Raw genomic sequence first — 16098 nt, forward strand, 5'->3', positions numbered from 1 at the left:
GCAGGATCAACCTGACCTTCCTACAGAATGCTCACACCGCGGCCACGAATACACTTCGAACACATGCTCTGGCTGTGCCCTGCCAACGCGGGCACGGACTTTCCTGACCAGTCCTCCTTGGACTCAGCGCTCAGAAGCACAGAGCTCATCGCTCAGCTCAAGGCTGTCCAAGCCCGGGCCGTCGCCGAAGTACTCTGTCTGCCGGCCCTTACTGGGCGGAGCCACCGATTGATTGACGGGCCCCCCGCTTTAATTCTTCTCTCCTCAGGAGTTAAAGAAAGTTCGTACTCACTCACTCCGCCGTCGGCGACGAGGAGGGTGCGTGGTGCAGCGAGTGTGAGAACTTTGTTCAGGCGTTGGTGAAATTGGGCACTCATCACAGATATGTGCGCGCCATGGTCAGAGTGCTGGGACACTGACGCCGTCGACTACAACTCCATCAAGTTCTGTTTGGACGGCAAAGTGATCAGAGTTTATGCGGTCGAGTCGTCAATGCAGCGTCACATCCTGAGCTGCATCGCTTAGTTTTTCCGGAGACGGGCGTCGGGGCTGCATCGGGACGGTGGGCGACGACCCTGCGGCGATAGGGACGCTGGTCGACGAGCTGATGGCGAATGGGACTGGTGACGTCCTAATGACGACGAGAGACTGCCTCAAGGCGCACGATCGTCATTGTTGGCTGTTGCGATTCAAATGGAGGTTGGTAACGATGCTGGCTCTCTTCCGGGCGACAATAACGGTGAATGGCAGCAGCTGAGGGGAGGAGATAGTACGGTTGTTACAATGGCGAGCAACGTGACGATACGCCGGCAGCAAAACAGATTAGCCGATCGTCTGCGGTTCGCAACTCGGCTGGATTGCAGTAGCGTGCAGGATATCGCTGACCAGTCGATGGACAATGAGCACGAGACATCTGTGAAGCGGCAACGGCACACACAGAATGCACTCCAAGATTAGCGTGTTCTTCGAGGACTATTGCCTGCACAAGTGGTACTGTACACAAGTTGTTCGGCTCACTGGGTCGAGAAAAAGGACTGCAGGAGCCATGGCTTCAATTTCTCGCCGCACTATCTACGTCAGGTCGTCTGGTGATGCCAGTCGCTGCATTCCTAGCCTGTCGTCACAGGAGGATGTCGCAGCTGAGCTCGGCAGAAGTGCTAACGGCGTTGCAATGCGGCGGCTCTTGGCCTGCTAAAAGCACTGACACACTTTTATGATGTCCTGTACTTCACAACTTTTGCTCATGAGTAGGCTGAAAGCATCGTGAGTGATCCCCTTCAGTACATGCCCAACCTTGTCTGACTCCGCCATATTGCTGTCGGCCTTACGGCAGAGCCAGCCCATCCTGAATGTAAGAAAGGTATGATTCTGTGGACGTTCGGACGCGGGTCACGAGTTCTTCCTTAGCGGCGCTCTTACGACCGGCGGGACGGCCGAACAAGATCGTTAGCTTCTGTTCGCAGGCGTCTTAATCGTTAACCTCTTCCCCATGCTTGTCATACCAAACCTTCGCTGTGCCTTTAGGTAGAAAACCAAGTTAGCCAACATAATCGCGGGGCCCGATTTGTTGTGGGCACTTGCACGTTTGTACGTGGTGACCCAGTCTTCCACGTCGAGGTGTTTGGTGCCGCAGAACGTTCCTGGATCTGGCGGTTGAGTCAGAACAACCGTCGGCGTTGTAGGCGTTGATGCGGGCCGTGCCATTTCGGGTGCTGTTTCGTCTGTCATGTTGTCCTGTCCGAGGTGACGACCACTGTGGAGCTACGTTGTTGTTTCTCGAGGGTACCCCGCATCTCCACCAATTTGGTATGTTGCGGAAGTCACATATAGAGGTGTAGTTACAATATTTACATGAGTGGCAACGGTACATGCCAGATTGCTGGCGAGACCACTTCTAACTCTAGAAGTTAAATCGTCTTCTGACTCGCGCCATTCTTGGGTGCACCGTAACAATATATATATATATATATATATATATATATATATATATATATATATATATATATATAATATATATATATATATATATGATTCTTAAACAATAGAATTCAATCGGTATGCAGCGCCTGGGTTGCAGTTCTCTACGCCGGCGATACAAAAATTCACCATGCTTTATTATATGACAGGCCTCCAATAATTCAACGTTTCAGTTCGGTGCTAGAAACTTGCGACCACAACCACCAAAATTGTGGTAGGCGATGTAGAGTATATAGGTAGAATTACGTAATATTTCTGCAAACTGCATCCACATAGTATTGTGGAACGACTAGAGCACTGCACGGGCTCGGGCTTATCCGAAAGCCCGGGCCGGGTCGGGTAGAGCAGTTTTTTCCCGGGCTCGGGGCGGGCTCGGGCTTTTGACGCGGGCCCGGGCCGGGCTCGGGCTTTCTGCGAGGTATTCTCGGGCTTCTCAACTCTGAAAAACATGTATTTTTTGGTCTCGGGCCGGGTTCAGGCCGGTTTCGAGCCGGGCTCGGGCTTAAGGTAAATGGGTGATGGGCCGGGCCGGGCGGGTAACGTAGATTATTTCCGGGCCCGGGCCCGGCCCGGGCCGCAAAAATGGGCCGGTGCAGTGCTCTAGGACAGACGTGCAATATTTAGTTGACTATACACCGTATAGGAGCAACGATATGCGTTATATGAGAATCTAATATGGAAATAAAGTACGGCGTCGTACGTTTTAACGATATGATTATAAACATAATTTCAGGAGTTCAACTTACCATTCGTAGCAGTAATCGTAGCGTTTAACTTTCGTTATCGATGAAGTTCTACCTTTAACTCGAACTACGTTGTGTGATACCAATGTAATTTGACTTGATTAACAGCGTTCGAACAAAGAAAGCCTCAGCCAGAGCCACTTACACCATAGCCAGAGGCGAACGCTTCGGCACAAATTATAACTAGAGCTTAGTAGAAAATTTTCACAAAAACTAAGATCAGTTAGCTCTAGAGCGCCATCCGACGCATTACACACTCACCGGGAAACGGTCGTGCTTCGGAAGTAATGCCAAAATAGAAACAACCTTACAAATATTCTCCTTATACGACAGTCTCATAACTGAAAGCGCCCCCGCAAAACACCATTGCCTGCAGCGAAATTAGGAACAAGGTTTACGGCATCGAGATAAGCGTATGTCGCGCACTTCTGTAATCTTTCTTTCATTTTTTCGCACAACCATAGGGCTATAGCTGCAGACAATGCTCTATTTTTTACAAACCTAAAAACCGCGAAGATCGCACGAACCACTTCACATACACAGTAATTTTATGCCGTGCATGTTCAAATTGAACAGCCAACTGGGTGACCAGCGATACCGGAGGTGCACATAATTGCCGGTTCCTGTCTTCGTACACAAGTATATATGTTGTTTAAATAGATGTGCCATTCACATGCGTTTCAAATTTCAGCCTGCAAAACGCGATTAGACGGAGCGAAGGCTTCACGAGCTCCTGTACCGAGGAAAGTGATGACCAAGATACTGCGCAGGGCGAGGCTGCTTAACTAATATAGCGCTGTAAAGTGAGGCGAGCGGTCGAGGGAAAGTGCAGAGAGGCGTAATGAAACTCTGCGGAACGAAGGTTCATGCAGAATGGCTTTAGGAAAAATTTAAATTATTGAAACAAGTGAACAGTTGGTGCTGCTTCGTTAGTAGGGAATGTGGTGGCAAAGTTCTAAGCGGGCAGCGGAGATAACAAGCCGTGCTGCAGCGGCCATGAGAAATGCGGTAGTGAAAAACTGCAGCGAAGAAAGTGTCGAGATCGAGGCCTCGAATCGTAGGGAGATTTTGAGAAGAAAGGCGCGCGTTAACTGAGGCACGAAATGGGCCCCTGGGTCGTGGCGGCGGCTGATGCAGGCATGCCCTCGGCCTTTGTACGTAGAGCAGGCGACTGGCTTTCTTTTTGTGCTGCGTGTCCTTCTCGAGTGCTGTGCGTCTGGACGAAGTTTTCTCGGATCACGCATCAACAAAAAATTTATTAACCGTGGTAATTTAGCAAGCATGCCGTTGTTGCTGGCAACATGGGCGTGGCTGAGATACATAGGGTGCCTGGATGCCAGCGCCGCCGTTGAACGGCGGCGCTGGGCATCGAGGCACCCTAGAGATACACCCTGCGGTGGTGGCCGCTTCTTATGTAGGTAGAAAGCACGCACGCTCGAGCACAGCGCAACCCACCACCCCGTTTCAAAGGGGACGTTCATAGGATCCAGCTATGCATTTGTGTACTCACCGAAATTCACCTATTCAAGCATAGATGGCAGTACGGGTATTTTGGGACACGAAACGGAAGGACGAAATGAAACGGAGTAGGGAATGACCCCGGCCATCAATCCAAAGAATGCTAGGCGTGTAAAAGTCTCACTTGTAGACTTGCAAATGTGTGGACTTCCCTGGGCCCAAAGTAGCTGCTGTCAGCATTGAGTCTTTATCAGTGCAGGCAACACCGCTTATTTTGAATGAACATATATTTCGTAGAACGTATTGCAGAACGGAACTAGAACGGAATGTGCTAGCCCAGACACGTTCACATCGCTACTTTCGCAAAAAGTATATTTGTGTCGGCATAATTAAGGTCCGACGCCTATTCTGCTGTGAACAAGAGCATCTGCTCCAGCGTGCCAACAAAACTAGTAAGAACTTTCAGCATTTCTCACATTATGAGTAATCTTGTTACGTAGCTGGTTGCTTTAACTGCACTGAAGTTCTCCTAGCGAATGTCTGGTTGTGGTATTGGTTCTTCTGCTGGAGCAGGCTGGGACAGCGTGACGTGTTTGGCCAGCCATTGTTCTTTGTTATTATGTCTTACACGCTCAGCATGGGTGTTTTACCAATCGTTCAGCGACTCGGTTGCTCGGAGGAAGGCAGTGAACAGGCGTAAAACTCATTTCGTGATTGCTCTGAGCCTTTGATGGAACATTGCAGCTTTGATGTAACAATGCTCGCATGTGGAAGATTGCTATTCTGTAGGCTTTTCAGCAAAGCTCTTTTTTTTTCACATCGAACTGCGACAAGACGAAGCGTTCCACATCACTAGTTTCGCACAATAAGGCAAACGGATCCCACAGTCTAAAATCAAGCCTGCTGTGGGTAGGCGGAGCCAGTTCTAATGTGATAGCGGAAAGTCACTTCGTCAGTCACTGCTACGTCTTTTTGTCACAGTGGTTTGATGTGGAGATTTGTGGAGCATCCGAAAACGGTTGCGGATTACATTTTATTGTGGTGCATGTTCTTCGGCGTGGTTAATTATGGGCACGTGCCAACGCTTCGCGCACCACAACATCATCTTTCTCAGTGGCGTCGATTCCAACCTGAGGTGGATCACACTAAAATTTCACCTTAATATGACCCCGCTTCTGAGGTTTTTTAAGCAGTGGCAGATATTGCGGTGTAATATTGTCCCGAGGCCGCCCAAGATTTATTCTTATTAGCGCTGACTGTAAGTCCGTCAGTACGACACCTTCTGTAGGATAGGTCCGTAGTTTCCGGTGGTGATTACAGTATTTCCCCCAGTTGCAAAAAAAAAAAACTATTTGATCCAGCAGGGCAGATAACGACACACAAAAGCGTATGAAATATTCTGTCATGCCGCCGTTTGCATCTACGCACGACGAACTGTCTACGTAGGCTTGCAGGTGGCTTTGGTACATTGAAATCATGTGGCCCAGCCCAAAAAAATCACATCATCTCACCCTACGGGCAACCATGGTGGGATGCGAAAGCATAGCGGGGGGTGCGCATCGAGTAACGTTTCGTTTCAGTTTACGGGACCGTCGATGACGGCTATGTTTACCGTTGTCATGTAGGGCTTGTCCACGACTAGTAGGATCTGCCTGGGTAGGTTAGCAAACTCTGCGTTGGACATCTTGGCCACCTTCGCCTATGATTTGAGCATGGCTTCTTCGTTCGCGTATCGCAGGAAGATGTCATGAGCTGTTTTTCGTATCATAACTCGATGTTCGGAAGCACAGCGAACGACGGAAGAATGACGGAAGCACAGCGAACGCGCGCTTCATACTGCGCCGCGACACTTGCGCCGCCTACCGGCGTAACCTTAGAGAGAGAGTGAGAGAGAGAGAGTTATATGCAATGATTTGCTGCGCCGCACCTGTGGCGGAGAGGGGGAGAGGAAAGGAGGAGAGCACACACCTGCGTAGGAGAGGAGAATGAGGGAGAGTTGCGCATGCGCAGTATGGGTGCGGACGCCGCATAACGGACACTGCCCCGTGAATAAGATGCTGTCGCATCTAAAAAAGTATTTGCTTCAGGTTTTGCAATAGTGCGCTTTAGATGTATCTAGGTACACTGACGCGTCCGGTAACTTCCTGAGAGGAGCGTGATGTGTCCGCGCTATTTGCTTATGTGCGTTTGAAACTTGACAATCGAAAACTGCTCTTCAGCGCCGCGTGGAAATGAAAGCAACTTGTTCGCAGCTGTCGATGAAGGCCTTGCCGGCGGAGGAGGGGTGAAGCCGTAGGATTTGAATCAAAAAGCCTTTGGAGACCAGTAGGCAGAAGGGAAGACACTCAACTTGGTTTGTAGCTCTCTTGTGTGATGCCGGTAGAGAAACTTTTGTCGCCAGGAGAAGGCCGTTGTCTGACATATTATGGTTGGATGCAATACTAACGCTAACGTGCGTTGCAACGTGCGTTGCAAAGTCCTGTGGAGTGCGAAAGTGAATGATTGCTTGGCCATCTGTATGAAAAAAAAAAACACAAAACACAAAGCAAACTAAATTCATACCAAATGTCCAACCTCCACATTGTCAAAGGCTTGATAGGTCAACTATACTGCGGCATTAACATACGTCGAACTTTGAAGTGATAACCACGAATATGCTAATAAAAGACGTACTCTCTTGGCTCTTGATTTAAGCTAAACCAAATAGTTAAGGCCTCCATGTAAACAACTTTGATGCAAATAATATCGAACGCAGGAAATTTGTTCGTGGAGTGTCACGTGCAGTGCGGCTTTACTTTAATTCATAGCCATAATTTGTACATCCAGCAGCTACACATTATGTTACTTCGCTGCATGCCTACAAGCCTCGAAGAGGATCACATCAAATAAATAAAAGAAGAAAAAAAAACGGTGAAAGGTACGATTATAAGACATATGGTGTTCGTTGTCAGACCTCTGCTTACCGAACACCTAGGCTTTTTTTTTTACATTTTCGCTAAAGTTAGCTGGGACTGCCGGTAGAAATAACAGTTAGATAACTAAAAAATATTAATAGTAAACAATATTTAGGAAATACGGAACGCCTGCATTAAATTTTGCCGCCTTCGGTGATCTATGCAGTGGGCGTTATTAACCTGGTGTGCCACTTATAGTACCATAGTACCGATACAGAGCAATAATATGACACTTGCTTTTTTTACATATAGCCTTCAGTTGTTGGGTTGGGCCAGCAGTAGCAAAAATCGATAACACGGAGGATTTGGGAGAAGGTCAAGAAACAGGTGTTCGAACCCGAGCAGGCTACACGAACAGCCTCGCTAGGACTGAATAAAAAAAGAAAAAAAAAACTTGTGTTGGCGATAGTATCTAGTGCTATATTGGAGTGGCCGTGGTAACCAAGCTGTCGTTTGTGGTTTGAAAATATGAATATGTGAAATAAAACCTTACTTTGTCCGGCACGCAAATGTAACAGAACTGCGGCCGCAACCTTGCAAAATGTTCGTCACTTTGATCTGCTTGAAACTGAGTGCGATTTACGCTGAATGCATGACGCCATCGACTTGAATGTATCGAAAAATTATATCAATTTTAGGATCTTGTGGCCTGACAGAACGGACGTAGGTATCGCTTAAGTTGGCATATTTTGCGACGAGGAAGGGGACTTTCTGAAACAGCAAGGCTCATAGGCACCGAAAGCAGGCAAATTACTCGTAAATGCGTATAATGTGCCATTGAAGCATTTCTGGTTTCGACACAAACATCAATTCAAGTTTCTGTTGTGCACAAGATAAATTTTGCGCACTATAACGCTTTTAAGGTACTTCTAATGTCAATAAAGTTTGGACCTTGAATGAGAAAAAGCACTGCGACTGCTTTAAAGTATTCCTGCGGCTACGTATGACAAGAGAGATCACTACCAAAACAGAAGTGTTGTAATGTTATCAGGGGAAAAATTATCTGGACCGGAAGCGATAAAAGTATTTGAGAGAACACGAAGCGCGGATAAAACCCGATCGCTTGGAACTCCATTCTTTCAAAGTGAAGTTTACAGAAGACGAAAAGGACGTGAATTGGCAGCAGGATCGAACCCATTTGGTGTGCGCATGTAGACTTGGAAAGCCGTATTCAACTTGCTCGGAATAGAAAAGAATTGAGTGCTTTAGTGACTCTTGACGTGTCGAAAGCTTATGACAGTGTCGAGTACCCACTACTACTGGACAGATTACAGTTCTATAATTTTCCGAAATATATAACAACATGGACTTTTGCATTTCTAATAAACAGAAAATTTTATTGTTTTCAAAACAGATTTTCTTCAACAACGTTCGATCAGACAAGAGGGGTGCCCCAGGGAGCTGTTCTGTCTCCTGTACTATTTAACCTTTTGATGAGTTCAATTCCACTGCGCCGGGAAGTTCATCTCTATGTCTACGCAGACGACATCGCATTTTTCGCGACAGCAAGAGACATAAATTCCCTTTACATGTCCTTGCAAACATACCTATGTATTCTAGAGAAGCGGCTTCACACCCTTCACCTGTCACTAAACGTAAACAAAAGTGCAGTCCTTGTCTTTCCGCTTTCCGGACCGATACATTTATCATTAGTACATGATCAGAGTACCATCCCACAGGTAGAGTCGCTTAAGTACCTGGGTATCACATATGATGAACAACTTAACTGGCGTTCTCACATAGAAAATATTGCAACGAAAGGGACACGAACTGTAGGTTTATTACGTAGAATCAGTAACCGGCGTTCTGGTATGCGAAGTGACACATTAATTATGGTCTACCGTATGTATGTACGACCGATTCTAGAATTTGGCTGTGTTTTGTTTTCCGGAAGTGCAAAATATAAAATAAGACCACTTCTTCTTTTAGAGAGAGAAACTCTTCGATTATGTTTAGGTCTGCCTAAATTCGTTGCTAATAACGTGTTATACTGCAGGAACACGATTACCTTCTCTTCACACGAGATTCCGCATGCTTACGGTTCAAACCTACTTAAGGACTTATGAATCTCCTCTTAGACGTACAGAATACATATTTATTAGTGAACCAAATTTATTTTTTGAGAACACGTGGCCCCGGTTACATACCCCGCAGGTTGTATTTGTGCAGGCACAAGTAGCACCTTTATATGTTCGCATTAGGGAAATCATTCCGTTTGATAGGTCCACATTGTCCCTTAAAATAGAATTTGCGGACATTTTCCCCAATAACGCAAAACTACTGCCACAAACATATTTGAATGCCCTTTTGCAAGATTATTTGGCCCCAATAAATGTAATAGCGACTGATGCTTCCTCGTGTGAAGAGAAGGAAGGCGTGGGAATTTACTCACCATCCCTCGATTGGTCTTTTTCACTTCGCCTGCCAGATTACACATCAGTTTTTCAGGCCAAACTTCTGGCAATAGTTCTTGCATTGCGAAAGTTACCGCTAAATGTCACAAAAGTTGTTATCGTCACAGATTCCCTTTCTGTATGCAGCGCGCTTAACGCGTCTACAAATTCGACAGCTTTGAACACGTTTTACACATTAGCTCCACCCCACTTAAGGTTAGTTCATTTAGTATGGGTACCAGGCCACCGAGACATCCAACTTAATGAAATAGCTGATTCTTTAGCACGAGCTTCTTTAAAAGGTCCGGCAATATCTGTGCTGCCGGCCACTGCGCATATCACTGCAGCCAGATATAGACAGTTTTCTTTGAGCGAAGACAACAAAAGCCTCGCGTTAGCAAAATCTACAGATTTTATACATCTAAATAATTCTTGGAACCAACAGTGGTGTCCTAACCAGCAATTCGAAGTAACATTTACGAGGCTGCGTTGACGAATTCCACAACTAAATTTTTACTTGCACAGATGTGGTCTGGCGGCATCCCCATTATGCTACCTCTGCAATGAACCAGAATCCATCGATCACTTTTATTATCGTGTCGGCGCTTTTATAATCCTCGACAACGATGTTTGGAAATACCACTTCGCAATCTAGGACTGTCTTTAAGCAGTCCAGTTATACTCTCACTTGGAGCCACGGTGTTAGGGTATGGCCACGGGAATGTTTGCCGAGCAATTTATAATTTTCTTTGTGACACAAAAAGATTGCCTTATTAATATTTTCCCATGTTTCCATGGTTGATTTATTTATTCTTCAATAAATTATAGATTTAGCAAATTGAAAAAGTAATGTCACAAAATCACAATTATATTAGTGTTAATATTATTATTCAAAATTTACGTCTATCCTTTACTGTATTTATTAATTATTAAGTTCATATTAATACTCCTATCTAGGCAAGGCTGACTAACTTGGTATAGACTACTTAATTATTTTATTATCGGTTCGTTTAACATCTTTAGTTATTTATTTATTTTCCTTTATTTTTATTACTTATTTATTTCTAAACTAATTTATTTTACATTTCTATCATAATACCACCTGGTTCGTGACCTATCCCCCACAGTGGGTTGTGCCATTGATTGAGGCATCATCATCATCATCATCATTTTTGCCCTACATTCAAAATTAGATGACGTGCTGTGCAGAATACTAATACATAAATGGTATGAGTGCGATAGCGATTCCTGACCGTGCCATGAATATGGTTAACACTTGTTAAAGGAACAGTAAAGAGAGACATGATTTTATACGCATTAGTAAAATAGGTTTTTACAATACGAGAAGAGCCAGTCTTGAAGTGAGAAGAAGCTGCGCGATTCAGAAAGATATGTCGCAGTTTCGCCTGAAAGGCGAAGCATCGATTGCGATAGCAAATTAGTAGAGAGCTATTCGGAGTAGGGATAGTGGTTTTATCGGCTGCGTAAACTTGGACACATTCGCTTACTAACTGAATTAACAATCGTGGTGTCAGCGCGCGCAAGCAAACTTGAATAGATCACACTGAATGACCACAGACAACGACTGTCGAAACGCTGGCAGCAAGCGCAAGTTCGCGCGGTCTATCGCTTCAACGGAAACTGAGCGGCGAATGCACAGCGCATACAAAGGTCAGAGCCGTGTGGAGATAAGAGACGGTGCGGGCGACCAGTACCGCCGGGCAAAGTGCAGAGAAGTTGTTGGCAGACGAGTAGCTGCCCCCCCCCCCCTCCCTCCCACGCTGCTTGCCCGCTGTCATGCTTTCGCGTGGGAGATTGAGTGGCAAGATACGCCTTTGGTGCCGGAGCACAGCGCCACCCCACCTCCCTCCCTCCCTCCCATAGACCCCCGGCCTATCGCGCGACGGTCGCGTTTGCTTTCCGCCGTGCGTTCGCTCTCCGTGATACGGCGCGCGGCGACGATTTTATCGCCCTTGGAATCTATACGGAACCTCACGACGACGGCGACGACGACGGCGATGACGACGGCGACGCCGACGGCAGAAATCCGGTTGAAGTGTCCATATAATTGCTATTGCAATAAAAGTTTCAAGGATAAAAGAGAGGTGTCGCTGCCGCTTTTGAAGTTCGTGCACCTGCTGCCACGACCTTGCGTCGTGGATCTTGACACCGTATGCTCGGGACTAGTTACGTTTTTATCGTTAAAGTTTCGATCTATTTCATAATAAATGAGTGAAAGAATAAACTTCGCAATTGTTAAGAACTATTAGACACTATGCTCCCAATAAAAGCAAGAATACATTGAAATACACGATTTTACACTGACACACCGGCACTTAAGTTTCGGTGAGATATTCGGAAAATGAAACTGACCGTTCATTTGTGTTTAGGTAGTGCATTGATCACTGAAACATTCAGAGAAATATACATCTGCATTACTAATTTATGAATTTAAACTCAGCTATTGTTTGTCTTATGCGTGCGTTTAATGGATATCCGCAGTGTCCTTGAGGTTTCATTTTAGACGACTAGCAAAAAACAAAAAAGAGAAAGTGATAGAGCATCTCGTCTTCCGAGAGTCATGAAAGGACCACTTTTGAAAGCAGGGCTCTGCGGTGGTAGAAGATAAAAGCAAAAAGAAAAAAGAAAAACGCAATAACACAAATACCAAAGAAACAAACATACCTAAAGAAACAAGAGGCAATAAAGAACAGATGAGGGATTTGGTATGAATGGCAGTGGCGATAAGCGAAGCCAGCGCTCTAAGTCTCGGTAGCTTCAGTTTGTCTATATACGAAAACGCAGTACCGAAAAATTGATGGGCGGGTAACCCTTTGTTGTTACAGATCTGAGAAGTGGTAGTAGCGTTATACCCTATTGATTGACTTCCAGCCAAAACGCCAGACTCAACTGCTATAGTCTTTTGTGTCTTCTCTTCACGTTTTGTGGTGGATCGGATGGAGAAAGTGTGCGGATAACACGTAGCCTTCTTGCATCACTTGTTCTCACTCGCGTGATGGAGCACGACATTATCGAATACACTGAGAATCCACTGTGTTCAATGAGCCCAAAACTCTGGGCCCACCATGCAGTGGGTCCAGAGTCCAAAGCGGAGACCAAAGCAATAAGCAGAGACCAAAGCGTAGCGCTTATGACACGCAGCTCATGGGTTCGATGTCGGGCAGCGTGGGCTGCAGTTCTATGGGGTGAAGTGCAAAAAAGCAAAAAAAAAAAAAAAAAAAAAAAAAAAACACGCTCGTGTGCTCATATTTAGGTGCGCGTTAAGTAAACAAAGGTGGCCAAATTAACCCAGTTCCCCTTCTTAGTATTTACAACACATCTGCATCATTCAACTGATCTTATTCAGCACTCCCGAACATCAGTAATTGGGCAGCATGAACGAGTGAGAAAAGTTTTTTTTTTGTTATAAGTCGATTTCGGAGCTGTGACAATGTTTGTAATATATTTCTCTTTGGACATTTAGTTTTGTTCTTCGCTTTTATTTATAGTTTATTTCTTCATCTGTACTTTCGGTAGCGTAGTATATTCTTGGGGTGCTATGCAGGATGCACCGAGTTTCTCGTTCGCACGAGTTTCACCCGAGTTTGCTCGATGGCAGTCTAGTGAACGGAGATAGAAAGGAACGTGCAAGAACAGCAGGCAAAAAGAAATGTCGAGATAAAGCTGCGTATGACAACATGAGCGCACCCTGCGCGGCACAGTGATTCCGTGCTTCAAGCACAGAAGACTGCGCAGCAAAACGCGCCAGCGCCGCGTATTGTTATCAACGTATTATCACCATTTAGCAATACCGTGACTGTACCGCTGTCTATCTGCACACTTGCCGTCAGCCACTTGCCACGCCTTTCTAGGGTGCGTAAAGGGCGTGCCTCCTCTTTCGAGCATTATCTTTCTATCCTCCGTCGAATGCGAACAGGGCACATGCGGTGCATTGTTGCGCCTACACTTTCCCTCAATCGATTACATTAAAATACAACAAATAAAATAAGAAACACTTTATTTCTTGAAGTATCTGTTTTTCGTTTGGAATGCTATAAATGTTTGATGACAAAAAGAGATCGAGCGAATTATTAAATTTTGCACTTTTTTTGCCGCGAGTGGCGACAGTGAGGCGAAAGCTTACAAGCGGATACATTGTAGAGGGTCGCACGCACGAGGGAGTGCATACGGTGAGCAGTCGCCAGGGGCGCTGCAGTGCTATCCTTGATAGGGTGCCTTGATGCTCGCGCGCATCGAGGCACTCTAATCCTTGATAAAGTCAGTCATGACAATGATCTTTCCATTCCCTGACTCTTAAGGGAATGGCAACGCAGCGCTACGGCATGGTTGTTCACCGCAGGTACTTCACTGAGGCGGCTATTAAAGCCGCCGCTTTACCAACTGAAACGACGGCAGCAACGGTTGTCACTGCAAAATGTCTGTGCGGTATTCTAGGGTCCGTAGTGACGCAGCACAGTGAAAATGCGCCTGTTTATCTGCGTGCGGGAAGCCTCCGCGATGCATTACAAAGGAGAGCGCGCTGCCCAGTGACACAATTCATCGCTTGTCATCGCTTGCCCAGTGAAGGTGCCTCCGTGCGCATGTATACGCAGAGATTGAGTGTGTTGTTCTGTCCAATGTGCTTGCCAATTGCCTCTGCTGCTGAGCTAACAGCAATCGCAAATGGATATAGTAACGACAGCGCAGCAATCGCATTTTGGCGGGTGATGGCTCCTGTGTGCAGTTAGGAAATAGGACTTAGAACGCAGGAAGGGGTTGTAACTATTTAGTGTGCCGTGCTTGTGATGAAGAAATGCCATCGCACTGGGTTTAAAAAAGCGAGCATTTCTCGGCGCTGACCATGTTTGCGACACTGCGGATCCGATACGTCACCGATGACAGAGCAGCTATCTCAAACAACAGCTGCGATACCTTGACGTTGCAAAACACTACGCACTGCTCAGCGTCGTCATCCACCACGGCGCATCGACGCCTTGCAAGCAGCGACAGTGTCGTTCCGCTGTGTGCTACGTCGCTACAATGCAGACAATGAACCATGTTGTGGGGCCATCACAGCCTCAGAAGATAGATGCATAAGCCAGCGAAAGTCGCCGCTTTGTTTTTGATAGTGGTTCTCAGTACATCACCGATGACAGTGTGCTGTACGTATTTTCTGTCGGCGGTCAAGATTGTTGATGCCTCTCAGTTCCGCACCACGTCGCTGTTGCCGGAAAATAAGTTGGGCGTGGCCCAACCGTGGCGGGCGCGCGCACAAGTGTTACATGCCTCGCGCGGGGCGTGACGTATGGTTTTGATTGACACGCGAACTCGGGCCAAACTCGTACATCGCGAAACCCCCCTCGAGTTGAACTCGGGAACATGGTGGCGGCAGCAGCAGCCTGTGTAATCGCATCCAGCGGCAGCAAGCGTCAATATGACCGTCTGGACCCGTTCACCTACATGTCCGACGTAGAGTTTCAGCGTCATTTTTGCCTTTACAAAACGTTAGTGCGCTGGCTGTGTGACGAGTTAGGCGAAGGCCATCGTCTGTGGAGATAGGCTGGCGGGCAAATTATGCTTTCCCAGCGCAGACTGGTGTGACTAGGCTGCGGAGGAATAGTTCGTGCGATCGCTTCGGCTCTCTCCTGTTTCAAGCAAGCTCGTCCACCGCGCCCCAGCCCCAGGCCAGGTCCGGCGTCGTCATCGGAGTACTGGAGCACCTGCGAGCACCTGGGGTTCAACCCGGGCCAACCAACCTGCGCAGGCGAAGTAGTCACATTATATTGGAAGACTCAGAATGGACGCCGTGCTGCCTTCCGGTGCAACAGGTGCCGAAATCAGTTTTCGCAGGTACACGGTACCGCTCCACTGCACGGGCAGAGAGGCGAAGGAAGTTACTGCGACAACACGGACCGCCTCGGCCGTCCGAACGACCACCTCTCCAGGCGGCAAATGATTTGGCTCACGTACTGCGTGAGCAAAAGCGTAGACATATGGCTGTTGAAAGAGACCGTAGACTTGTTTCCTCTATCGGAGCACGCCATCGCCGACTGGAGGAGCTACCCCCGTAAGGTCGCGAGGGACAAGCTGCTGGCGCGAGCTCCACTCGGTGGCCCCGGGAAGACAGCGCAAATTTCGAGTGCCTTCTTCACGGCGAGCAAAAGTGCAATCGAGGCCGCCTAATGACGAGCGACAACGTTCCGCCGAGCCGCCAAAATTACGGTGGTGTTAAAGATGGTGGCCCATGGGTCTCCGGCATGGTCTGCGCGACCTGAGGGGTGCTGCTACTTTTCAAGGTCGACCGACGAAAGGCGGCTACGCTAGGCGCCATTATTGCAGCCAATGTTCAACCGGGGACCATTATTTATAGTGACGAATTGGCCGCATACAACTGTATCCCAAATTTAGTGGATGCTAACGGGGCTATCTATACCTCAATCTGCATCGGGAGACAGTTAACCACAGCGTGCACTTTGTGGAAACCAACACGGGCGTTCACAGGCAAAAAATAGAAAGTTATTGTAAAAAAGTGAAGCGCCACCTCGTCAGCAGTGGGTACAGAGTAACTGCACT

This window comes from Dermacentor silvarum, chromosome 11, assembly GCF_013339745.2.
Source record: "Dermacentor silvarum isolate Dsil-2018 chromosome 11, BIME_Dsil_1.4, whole genome shotgun sequence".
NCBI lineage: Eukaryota > Metazoa > Arthropoda > Arachnida > Ixodida > Ixodidae > Dermacentor > Dermacentor silvarum.